The sequence below is a fragment of the Macrobrachium rosenbergii genome, chromosome 55, assembly GCF_040412425.1.
Source record: "Macrobrachium rosenbergii isolate ZJJX-2024 chromosome 55, ASM4041242v1, whole genome shotgun sequence".
Lineage (NCBI taxonomy): Eukaryota > Metazoa > Arthropoda > Malacostraca > Decapoda > Palaemonidae > Macrobrachium > Macrobrachium rosenbergii.
The window spans coordinates 26,107,127-26,119,056 of record NC_089795.1 but is presented as its reverse complement, the minus strand read 5'-3'; positions in this window follow the sequence as shown (position 1 = coordinate 26,119,056).

Here is an 11,930-nt window from a genome sequence, read left to right as displayed (position 1 = left end):
ATATATGTATATATATATATATATATATATATATATATATATATATATATATATATATAAACTTTTATCACACACAACTGTTCTGTGCATTAGTAGAATTATTAAAGGACTATTCTTTGAAAACTGGATGGTATCAATGGATTTTTTTATTCGTTTACAAACTTTCTTGACAACAGTCCACATTATCAAACATCCGTACGGATACTTGATAATGTGGACTGTTTGTCCAAGAAAAAGCTTGTAACTTTTGAATAAAAACTCCATTAGATACCATCCAGTTTGAATGAGGTCCTTTAGTAATATATATATATATATATATATATATATATATATATATATATATATATATATAATATAGATAGAAAGGCCCATAAAACACTATTTGAACGTTGCAACCATATATTTTGAGCACTTCCTTCTGTGCCCATGTTCACTGGTAAAGTATGGGCACACGATGTGTTACAAGAGTATATATACAAAGTATATGTAGGTGTGGTAGTATATATGCTCTTGTAACACATCATCTCCCCATATTTTACCCGTGAACAGGGGCACAGAAGGAAGTGCTCGAAGTATATGGTTCCAACGTTGAAATAGTGTTTTATGGGCCTTTTATCTTCATATTATACTGTTGCATTACTGTAAAGACATTATATATATATATATATATATATATATATATATATATATATATATATATATATATATATATATATATATATATGGTAGTATAATGTATATGTTGTATATATATAATTATATATATATATGTATATATATATATATATATATATATATATATATATATATATGTATATATATATATATATATATATATATATATATATATATATATATATATATTATATTTATCAGTGCAACGTATTTTCCTAACATAAAAATTCATTAATATATGCTATCAACATAATGTTTTCTCCATAAGCTATAAAAAATATTATGTGCTACCTATAAAAAGTAGTAGGCTGTATGCTATCAGTGCTTAGTTTTTTTCATAAACGATAAAAATAAATGCCCTAATCAGGTTAGGCCAAGACATGGTATTCTGGAAAGGTTTGTTCCCATCGTTTTACACTGGCCCTAAAGTTTTCTTCATAACCTATAAAAATTTATGCTGTCAATATAAATTTTCTACATAACCTATATACGCTACCACTGTACATGCTTTCCGTTCTGATATTGGAGAGGCAAATAAGCAAACAACTGCGAGGATAAAGTAAACAAACGCTGAACAACCAAGCCTACACAAGTCACGAGTCAGACGATATCTCACCGCAGTAAAATCAAGCTTTGTGGTTTTCTAAAATTTTGCTGTAATATTATGAAAAATAGTAATCACCAATTAGAATATCACTAATCACTAGTCTGAATATCACTTATATAGGAAAACAAATCCCTTACCTAGATATGGGCGTTCTGGTGTTGTTGTGCAAGACAATTCTCGTTTGATTCGTCCCTCTCTTGTAACAATCTTACGAGACGCAATCGTTCAAATTTCTCCCTCATAAGGGTGGTACTTCTCTTGCTTATGGCAACGGAATTGCGTGAATGCACTACACGGTAAGACAATCCGAAAGGAAATGCGTCACAAAGCACTGGGATATCGGTTGAACCAGAACCACACACAAATCGAGATGGTTTATTGGTGACACCCGATCCTCTGTTTGGACCTGTTACGTACTTATATAATTTCATATTTCCGAAAATACGCAGCAAAAATATGTCAAGAAATATAAAATATTATATATATACTAGTTGGCATGGTGCATCTGTGATACGACTATGAAGAGTTCAAAATATCGAAATACGTAGATATATATTTACTTTGATTTGATATTTTTTTTAGAGAACGAACCAGCTCTTATCGTAGAAAATGGGTACTTTTAGTAGGTTACTAAAGTAAATTTCTCGCTTTCAATTATTCAGAATTGGCAAATCATACAGACATTGTACGACAATCTGTCGCTCAATGTCGCTCGCAGGGCGATATCGAGATACATAGATACATATTTACTCTGAAATTATATTTTTTGAGAGAGAGAGAGAGAGAGCCAGTTTTTATCGTAGATAATGTGTATTTTAGTAGGAAAGTAAAGTATATTTCTCACTTCCACCTAAAAAGTCATACAGAAATTTTGCGACAATTTTTCGCTCAGTGCCGCTCAAATGCCGGTAAATGAGGTGAACAAAAACGTGAAAAAACCCACTTAAAAAAATTTTTTTAGCAATAATATTTCAGGACATGTTTATTTAGACATACCAGTCCAAAACTGTAAAAAACTAAACATCGGTGATCCCTCGAAATTCGGCGATCAGCGCGCCCCTTCAATCAAGTGACCGAATGTGGCGGCCTGATTGAACCTGGCCAATCAAGGAATTGGGCATGATGGCACGAAGACACTAGTCAATCAAACGGTCGGGCTCGAAGGTAAGATTTCACTGGCCAATAAGAACAGCTGGACGTGATAACGCGCCACTTTTAATTTAGGTGACATGGTGATGTATTAGTCATACATTAACGTAATAGATGCCTTTGTACTAACTGCCGATCATAGAAATAGCAAAGGCTGGTTAAGACTCGACATTGTAGCTCATTCTGAATCGATAAGGTTTAGATCACTTTCTAATACTTCCAGGTTGCCTTGTCTTTTCCATTCCAAGGACAGAGTTCCTCATTGGACGGGCGGGTACCGTTCTCAGCTAGCACTCTGCTGGCCCCGCGTTCGAGTCTCCGACCGGCCAATGAAGAATTAGAGGAATTTGTTTCTGGCGATAGAAATTAATTTCTCGCTATAATGTGGTTCGGATTCCACAATACGCCGTACGTCCCGTTGCTAGGTAACCGATTGGTTGTTAGCCACGTAAAACAATCTAATCCTTCGGCCCAGACCTAGGAGAGCTGTTAATCAGCTCAGTGGTCTGGTTAAACTAAGGTATACTTAGTTTAACTTCATTCCAAGCACAACTATCCTCGGCAATGGTACCACTCAAGGAATTACTTAAACTGCGAGGGAAGGTGAGGAATGCATGAAAATCATTTATAAAGTCGTTTTTCGCTGTTAGTTTAAGCCATCCCAGTTCTGAAGATACAAGGATAAGGACAAAAAAAGGGAAATAAGCTGTTTCATGAGAGAGAAACTTTGCTGAGCACTTCTCCAAAGGTATTACAAGTTAGCTGACGGATTTTTTGTTGAACAGAAAACCTTGTTTAGTATTGAAATGTGACATTAGACACACACATATATACATAAATATATATATACCGTGTATATAATTATGTATATATATATATATATATATATATATATATATATATATATATATATATATATATATATATATATAAACTGATTTTTATTTGGAATTCCTCTGCTGTCTCTTGATTAAAACTGCATATCAATAAAACCAAATAATTTACATTAAAAACAGTATAATAAATATAAAAATAACGAAAAACAATGGTCATAAACAGAGATAACAAAATTGCATTAGATAAATCAAGATTCTCTCCACGTAATGCCTACAGGAAACATTTATTTTTTACCCTATTTTTGAAGGACATCTTGGTCGCTTTCTCTTAACATAAAACTGAAACTTTTTCCCGATCTCTGATGGTCTGGGAAATTTTGCTGTCAGATACTGAAATCGACTCTCTGTTCTCCGTCTGAAGTTTTTAGGTTCGGTCTGACGGAACTTATTAGGAATTTTCCTATGCCTCTCATCCTTTTTTTTTTTTAGTATTGTGTTTTAGGTTACTAATAAAAAAGGTTAATACATAGGTCTCTCTATACTGGTTAATGTTGGCAACAGCTGTACGGGATATAAAATTTATATTGATTTTTTATTTTATTTATTTATAATTTTTTTGAGGAGGGGGTTGCAGGTTGGGAGGAGGCGCAACTTGCATGTTAGCATGGTGTAAATTGAAGGTGATTTTACTCGGGAATAATTATTTCTATGATATCCAAAGCAATATTCTTTTCATATTGTTAAGTATTCTGGTGTTATCTTGGTGCCAATTCGGTCATCTGTTCCAAAGGCAAAATCAATGGAACGATAAAATAAATTCCAAAAATGCAACAGCAACAAAAAAATAAGACAACAAGCGGAAGAAAGGAGGTTGGTTCCTATAATCCTTATAATGCACACCAATACCGTATCTTTCATAAATAGTTGTCTTGCATTATTATGAACCATATCGATTAGTTGCTTTCCTCACCTGAAAAACATGATGTTAGATAAAGTATTCTTTCTCCAAAAATAAAAGAAGACTCCTTCAAAATCTCCATGACGAACAGCTTTGCAGTCCTTGGATGCACCACACAAACGTAAAACTGAAAAAATTATTAGTGTTATTGCTGAAGTTAGAATAACATTATGTAGCTTTTGCGAGTAAAAAAATATGCAAAAAGAAAAAGAGAGTAAAATAACTCGAACACATTCATTTAGATTTACTGAGCAATGATGAAAACATAAAAAAATGAAAATAAAACCGACAGAAGAGGAACGGTGGGACATAGGGGATCAGAAATTAAAAAGATTTATTTGACATAGTTCTTGCAAAGGAATGTTAATCAAATTCCGGATAGGATGTGCACCTGGCAGTAATGGCATTCCTTCACTATAAACAGTTTTTTTTAATATTCGGCGAGGGCAAGAGGAGAGGAGCTCCGGAATTGGTTGGGGGAGAGAAAAGCAATAATCTTTGTATTATCTAATTATCTTCCGTCTAAGAGATTTCGAGGTTGTAAACCCAACATAAGTAGATCATAAATTATTTCGTCGTGTCTGGAACCCTCAGGAGTGGAAAGAGAACAGATAGAAATGGGAAAGTGTTCTTCCTGTCACCATGAAAAGAAATAAAAAGAAATGGAGGGAGTGAAACTTTAAAGTCGATTTAAAGAAAGTTTTTTTTTTTCTTGACCCAATAATCAATAGTATGTTTTTATAGCTGGAAGGACTTGCGGGTGAGGGGCCAAGAATAAAATACGAAACTAACAAAAACGAGCCGAGAATTACGTATGTTTGTGTGTGTATGCATTAGAGAAAAAAGAGAAAATCACAACAGAAAGACGGACAAATACTGCAAGATATTGGTGAAAAAGATCTCATTCACTGCAAACCTAATTAAAAAGTCCCACAAGCTTCAGACCTCCGCCTCGTCGAGGTTTTCAGTAATTCAACTGCTTCCATCGAAAACACACAAGAATTGTCAACTGCAACGCCGGGAATAACGTCAGGTGGTGACAGTATCTATCTACACAAGGCCGGTGTAGGCTTAATTACCCTTAGCTGGAAATCCTGTGCTGAATTATCGTAGAGATTCTGTTGAAAATGTGCTTTCAAATGTTTCCTAGTTCATTCATTTGTTGGTTATAGTTATATCAATAAATAATTCACTTCTTTTAGGCAAATTTTTGCTTAAATCAGTATTGATATTTTAATGAAAATAAAGTACAATATGTGCAATTCGTTACAATTACCGGACGGGTGAGCCTAAAACTGTGCGGTACTTCCGCGTGCAATTAAACCTGATGGGACCCGTTTCAAAAGAATGATATGGTGATTTATATTGCACAATTTACTCTCAAAAACTGTCACGAGAAATCCATCAACTATATAGATCCAAATGAGCAGATGTTATCATGATGTTCATCGCTATAAGTGACGTCTTACACAGATTAAACTAAACACACTTTCAGTGAACAGGAAAAGATGGAGAGGCTCCAAATAGCAACGCAATATTCGGACAGGCAAAAGATGACTTTACATTGACGAGTGCCATGTTGCAATTCTGCAATACGAAAGGCATTTGGTCAGGGTGCACTGTGATCCTCTTTCCGTGGTATTAACTATCCATTTATCCATTAGAGGCTTCAAATACCAATTGTTTTATGGCTAAGCTGATACGGGATAAATTGATGAAAGTCTAATGGTCGAAAGGCAATGGAAAACTCGATCCCAAAATCTCCTCGGTTTCGTTTTAATCAAAAGCGCATCGGCATTGATGAAGCACGCATTATCAGGCTATGGAACAGGGGATGGAAGTTCGGAATCCATTAACAGGAGTCTCTCTCTCAATATATATATATATATATATATATATATATATATATATATATATATATATATAAATATATAAATAAAAATATATGTATATATATACTGTGTATACTAACTGACCAACCCGGCACTGCCCGGAAAAACTCTGAATGACAACCGATAAACTCTCTCTCTCTCTCTCTCCTCCCTAACATCCTCTCTACTCTCTCACTTCCTCTCTCTCTCTCTCATTCTTTCCCTCTTTCTCGTCCCTAACACACCCCTACTCTCTCTCTCTCTCTCTCTCTCACTTCCTCTCCCTCTCCCTCTCACTCTCTCTGTCTCCTCCCTAACACCCCCTCTACTCTTTCTCTCTTTCTCATTCTTTCCCCTTTCTCCTCCATAACACTCTCTCTACTCTCTCTCTCTCTCTCTCTCTCTCTCTCTCTTTCTCTCTCTCTCTCTCTCCTTTCCTATTAAGATAGCTGTTTCAATTACATTACCCAGCATTTCTGACATTTTCTATTTCACCCCTTCTCACCCCCCATTCCTACTGAACTTAAAGGGCATCGGGAGTGTCATCATTCATCTCAGCGACCCCGAAAACTATTTATACATGTCACCCCTTCCCACCCACACCCCCCACCCCTATGGTGCCAGTGATGTCTTACCCCACAGTATCCTCTTCCGGATAGTGAGTCATATATATATATATATATATATATATATATATATATATATATATATATATATATATATATATATATAGATAGATAGATAGATAGATAGATAGATAGATAGATAGATAGATAGATATGGCCGGTGGCGGGAAACGAACCTGGGTCCACCAATCAGAATGAGGTACCATAGTCCACCTGACCACAAGAAGGATAAATGTCTATTGCCTCTCATACATACATATACATGTCGTTTTCATATATATACTGTATATTAGAGCTGGAACAGACCCATCCTCACCATCATAGCCAAGTGGACAATCGATTTTTATTGCTTTTTAGGCTGAAATGTATATGTAGAATCTACTGGTCACTTTTTACCAGATACATATGTAATTGTAACAGTCACAATGCCCTCTAACTTTCTCGAATCCTTGAACCCACATAGTTTATTTAGTTACTAAGTCTACAGGAAGAACCAGTTCAGGGAAGCCCTTCCCACCCTCTACCCCTTTGGTGCCCTTTTTAGTGATGTCTTAGCCCCACAGTATTTTATTCTAGATAGTAAGTCATCTCTATACCAAGTTTGCTGAAATGCTTCAAGGCATTTCAGAATTATCCTAACATATACATACATACATACATTCATTCATATATATATATATATATATATATATATATATATATATATATATATATATATAAATTTATATATATATATATATATATATATATATATACACACATGGATGTATGTATATTTATGTGTATGCATGTATGCATGTGAGATAGCGAGAGAGACAGAGCCAGAAAGAGAGAATCTTCTTTACATCTTTTGATATAACTGTACGACTGCGTAAATGCCGGTATTTTAAAGATCATACAATTTGATGCACCTCCAATCAGAGTGACATTGTAAATCCTTTACACAAATGACTGAAAATATGTTGAGGATTACGACTAATGACTACTTTTTTTGTAAATTAAATCATGAATCTGAGATTTTCTATGTTAAAATCCTAAATTTCAAAGGCATCAATTGGAATATCCCAGCTTTCAATGTGTTGAATATGATGTGATAAATGAATAGACTGAACTTCTCGTCTTAATAATTTTGCTTTTTATGTTATTGAATAATTGTATGTTTCAATGTCCTTTTAACTTTTGTCAAATAATTATTATGCGAGTTAGACAATAGCCTCCAAGGATCGCAATATAAGCTCTGCTGTTTTATGCCTTGCATTTCATTGCGAAATTCTGCATTTGTCTCGGATTTGTATGAAAGCAACACTTTTCCAAGATATTAATTTGGAAAATGACACATTCCAACCTTTGCTTAATATCGCCGTATCTCAAATTTGTCATTTCCGTAATGTTATTGATCCTTTGATCTAGCCTTGATTTTTCCACAGGAGAAAACAAGTAAAAAATGCGACGAAGTTTCTTCGGCGCAATTGAGTTTTCTGTACAGCGTATAATCAAGGCCACCGAAAATAGATCTATCACCCGGTGGCCTCGGTATAATGCCGTATGAGCCGCGGCTTAATAAACATTAATCACGGCCTGGTGGTGGCTTGTCCTATATCGTTGCCAGACGCACGATTACGGCTAAGTTTAACCATATATAAAAAACTACAGAGGTCAGAGGGCTGCAATTTGGTATGTTTGGTGATTGGAGGGTGGATGATCAACATGGCTCAATTTGCAGCCCTAGCATCAGTGGTTTTTAAGATCTGAGGCGAACAGAAAAGTGTGGACGGACAGACAAAGTTGGCACAATAGTTTTCTTTTGTAGAAAAACTAAAACGTAATATTCCACATCCCCTTCGCCGAGTTCTTAGTTCCCCACTAATCAAAGGTCAAGTATGTCTTCATAATTAACTCTCGGATAAAACTAAAGAACTCCTCTCTGAGAGATGACAGACGACGGATTTTATCAGAGGAAGACGTTAGTTCTTCCTAACGGCAGCTCATTGCTCACATACTTTCTCCTTCCGCTTCCTCTAGTCCTGTATCTTACGTCAATCGCTCCCACCATTTCCCTAATCACCCGAGATCTTGGAGACCCTAAACATCAATCTAGACGACGTTTTAGCCAAGATAATTGGATCGTTGGTCATCCGTAGAAGTAATCAATGAGGCATCTGCCAAACGAGCCAATTAGATTCACGCCAGACGGATACTGTAATAGATAATGGCAGGATGAGCGTTCCAGGCCAGTGGGGTTATTTTTGATCCCTCTTCTAATCCGTTCTTTCAGAAACTGACTGGTGCAATTAATTCTCTTATCATAACTGTCAGGAAACACACACACGCACACAGGAGCGCACGAACAATCCCTATTGGTCTGTATCAGTTGCCGTACCTTTATGAATCTTCTTATTTGAGTGGTATCAGTATGGATGAAGTAGAGAGGGACTATTAGACTACTGGTTAATAAAAAGTATCCCTGAACTGCTATATTGAGTAGATACTTTGATACTCATTAAGAAAATGGAGAAGTTGTTAGGAAAACTATTCTTCAAATAGTAAAGTTATATAGAGATGTCGTGCCCCGGGACTAAAAAATTAACTTAAATTTGAAAAGTTCACATGGTCTGAACATGTGATAAGAAAATGTGGGGCAGCTAGTCGGGAGAGTAAACTGAGAAATAGCGAAGGTTACATATCTCATATAATCCTGTATAGGGAAACTGTCAAGAAACCGTTAACGATGAAGGATGATTGTGTTTTCTCGTTTTACTTAATAAAAGTAACGATATTTTTTCCGCAATAGAGGCAATTTCATTCCTCATTATCTAATCAAGGTGGAGGCTCTATCGTAAGGTGCTATCACCTTTTTCCTAACTCATCCGATAGACTCATCAACGGAAAATCGACATCCCTGACAGGTGTTGTGATATTCATTCCTATTTTGCTAGCACTTTCACTCTTTACCCGTAGTGGGGTAGTGCAATCAGTGCACCTCATGGGGTGCACTGTAGGCATTACTAAAGGTTCTTTACAGCGTCTCTTCGGCCCCTAGCTGCAACCCCTTTCATTCCTTTTACTGTACCCCCTTTCATATTATATTTCTTCCATCTTGCTATCCACCCTCTCCTAACAATTATTTCATAGTGCAAGATGCAACTGCTAGGTTTTCCTCCAGTTACATCTTTCAAACCTGCTTACTCTCAGTTTCCTTTCCAGTGCCGAATGACTTCATAGGTCCCAGTGCTTGGCCTTTGGCCTAATCTCGACATTCCATTCCATTCCACTTTCACTCTTTGGAAAATTCTGCCGCTCAATTAGTTCACAACCTTTCAATATCCTTTTCCCTTGCATTCTCTTCAGACATTCCGATCCTTAATTTCTATCATTAACCCGGTTCTCACATTCTGACTACATTCCAAAAATAGGTTGTTTTTGTTTTTTGTTTGTTTAATAGCGCTGAACCTTTTCCCCACGTTACACCTCAGGAGGGGAATGCGTAATTTTCTCATGGGATGATACGCACTTGCACCAATATCGAATGAAGAACTCTAAGGAACTACACATAGACGAGACACTCGCATAAGAAACTAGAGACAAAGAAAGTTGAAAGTAAAGAAAAGAGGTCATTGTCAGTATGGGCCACATGTATATTTACCAAAAACAGGTGAAAGCTCTCCTTAATGTCTATTACTTGTGAGGTGTAGCAGTGTTTCAAATTTAGCACTGTTTTGTTGAATTAAAAAGTTGTTAACAAGTTCTCTAGGAAGTTTCTCTATTGTGCTAGGGTATGTGTAGTTTTTGTGGGGGTGTGGGTGTGGGTATGTGTGTGTGTGTGTGTGTGTGTATAAGTATGAGTATGTGTGTGTGTGTGTGTGTGTGTGGGGACCTGGCTGGACAGCGATGAATAAAATAAGATGGTGGAAAGTAATTGTAAAGTTGGTATACAATGGGAAAAGGTTTAAAACAAGATTTTCAAGATTACAGATATTTTCAAAGGAAAGGAATACATAAAGAATGATTAACGAGCAATTGTATCTTCAAATTAAAGATATAAACGGAAAAAGGTTGTCAGGAAACAACTTGTATCCTGCTGATTTGGCAGAATGATTTTCTTGAGCTAAAGAGTTTAAATAAAAGAAGGAAAACAGAGTTGATAATCATAATATAAGCTTGAAACTTGTAAAAATGGTAGGAAATGATGCGAGAAGATGGCGTGAGCTGAAAATAAAAGCAAGATTAGAAACAGGAGTTTGCTCTTCGAAATTAAGCAATAACATTTTCTACTTTTTCAATAAAATAATTATGACGGGCTCTGTAGGATTTCCTAAACAACGGACCACGGTTTACAGTCATGTGGGAGAGAGAGAGAGAGAGAGAGAGAGAGAGAGAGAGAGAGAGAGAGAGAGAGAGAGAGAGAGAAATGATTGCCACTGTCTAAGTGACGGATTCCGAAATTTTATACAAAATCATTTTTCGCCAGTATTCGAATATTCTTTTATACATCACATTTACTGATTGAGACCGTTTTTTTAGGCAATATTTAACGAAATCTGTGTCGTGTTATATCCTGGATGTTTCGTATGTCCTCAGTCACAGACCAAGCTTTGTAATTCACATTCTTCTAAAAAAGACTGATTTTCCATTACAGTACTTCAAAAGCTAAAGATGGCAGGAAATCCCAATTGACTCTCTCTCTCTCTCTCTCTCTCTCTCTCTCTCTCTCTCTCTCTCTCTCTCTCTCTCGCTCCAGCGTAAAAAAAGTATTATTATTAGAGAGGACTGATGATCCTCTCTTTCTCCCTGATGGCGGGCTTGCGCCGTCAGGAGGGCTTAATTGTCCCATCTTTCATCCTATAATACCCTTCCCATATTCCACCTCTCCACATCTCCCTTACCCCATATCACTAGAACAAAAAATGTCAGCATTCCATTACGAATCGACTCCCGAGACTCGAGAACATCAAAACAGGCGAGGCCCCGCCACCGATAATTAGGTCGTTGGTTGGGCGTCCAAATAATCAATCATTCCTTTGGCAAACAAGTTCATTAAAGGCACGAGGAATGAGATGTTGAATGTGCTGTTCCTGAAAAGATAAACCAATGCTATACTGACTTGTTGGAGTCTTTAAGTAATTGACGAAGATTATGCTACTGGGTGATCCGCTAGTATAGCTTGTTAGGAAATTTCTTTAGTTTATAAGACTATTACTTTAATTTCTG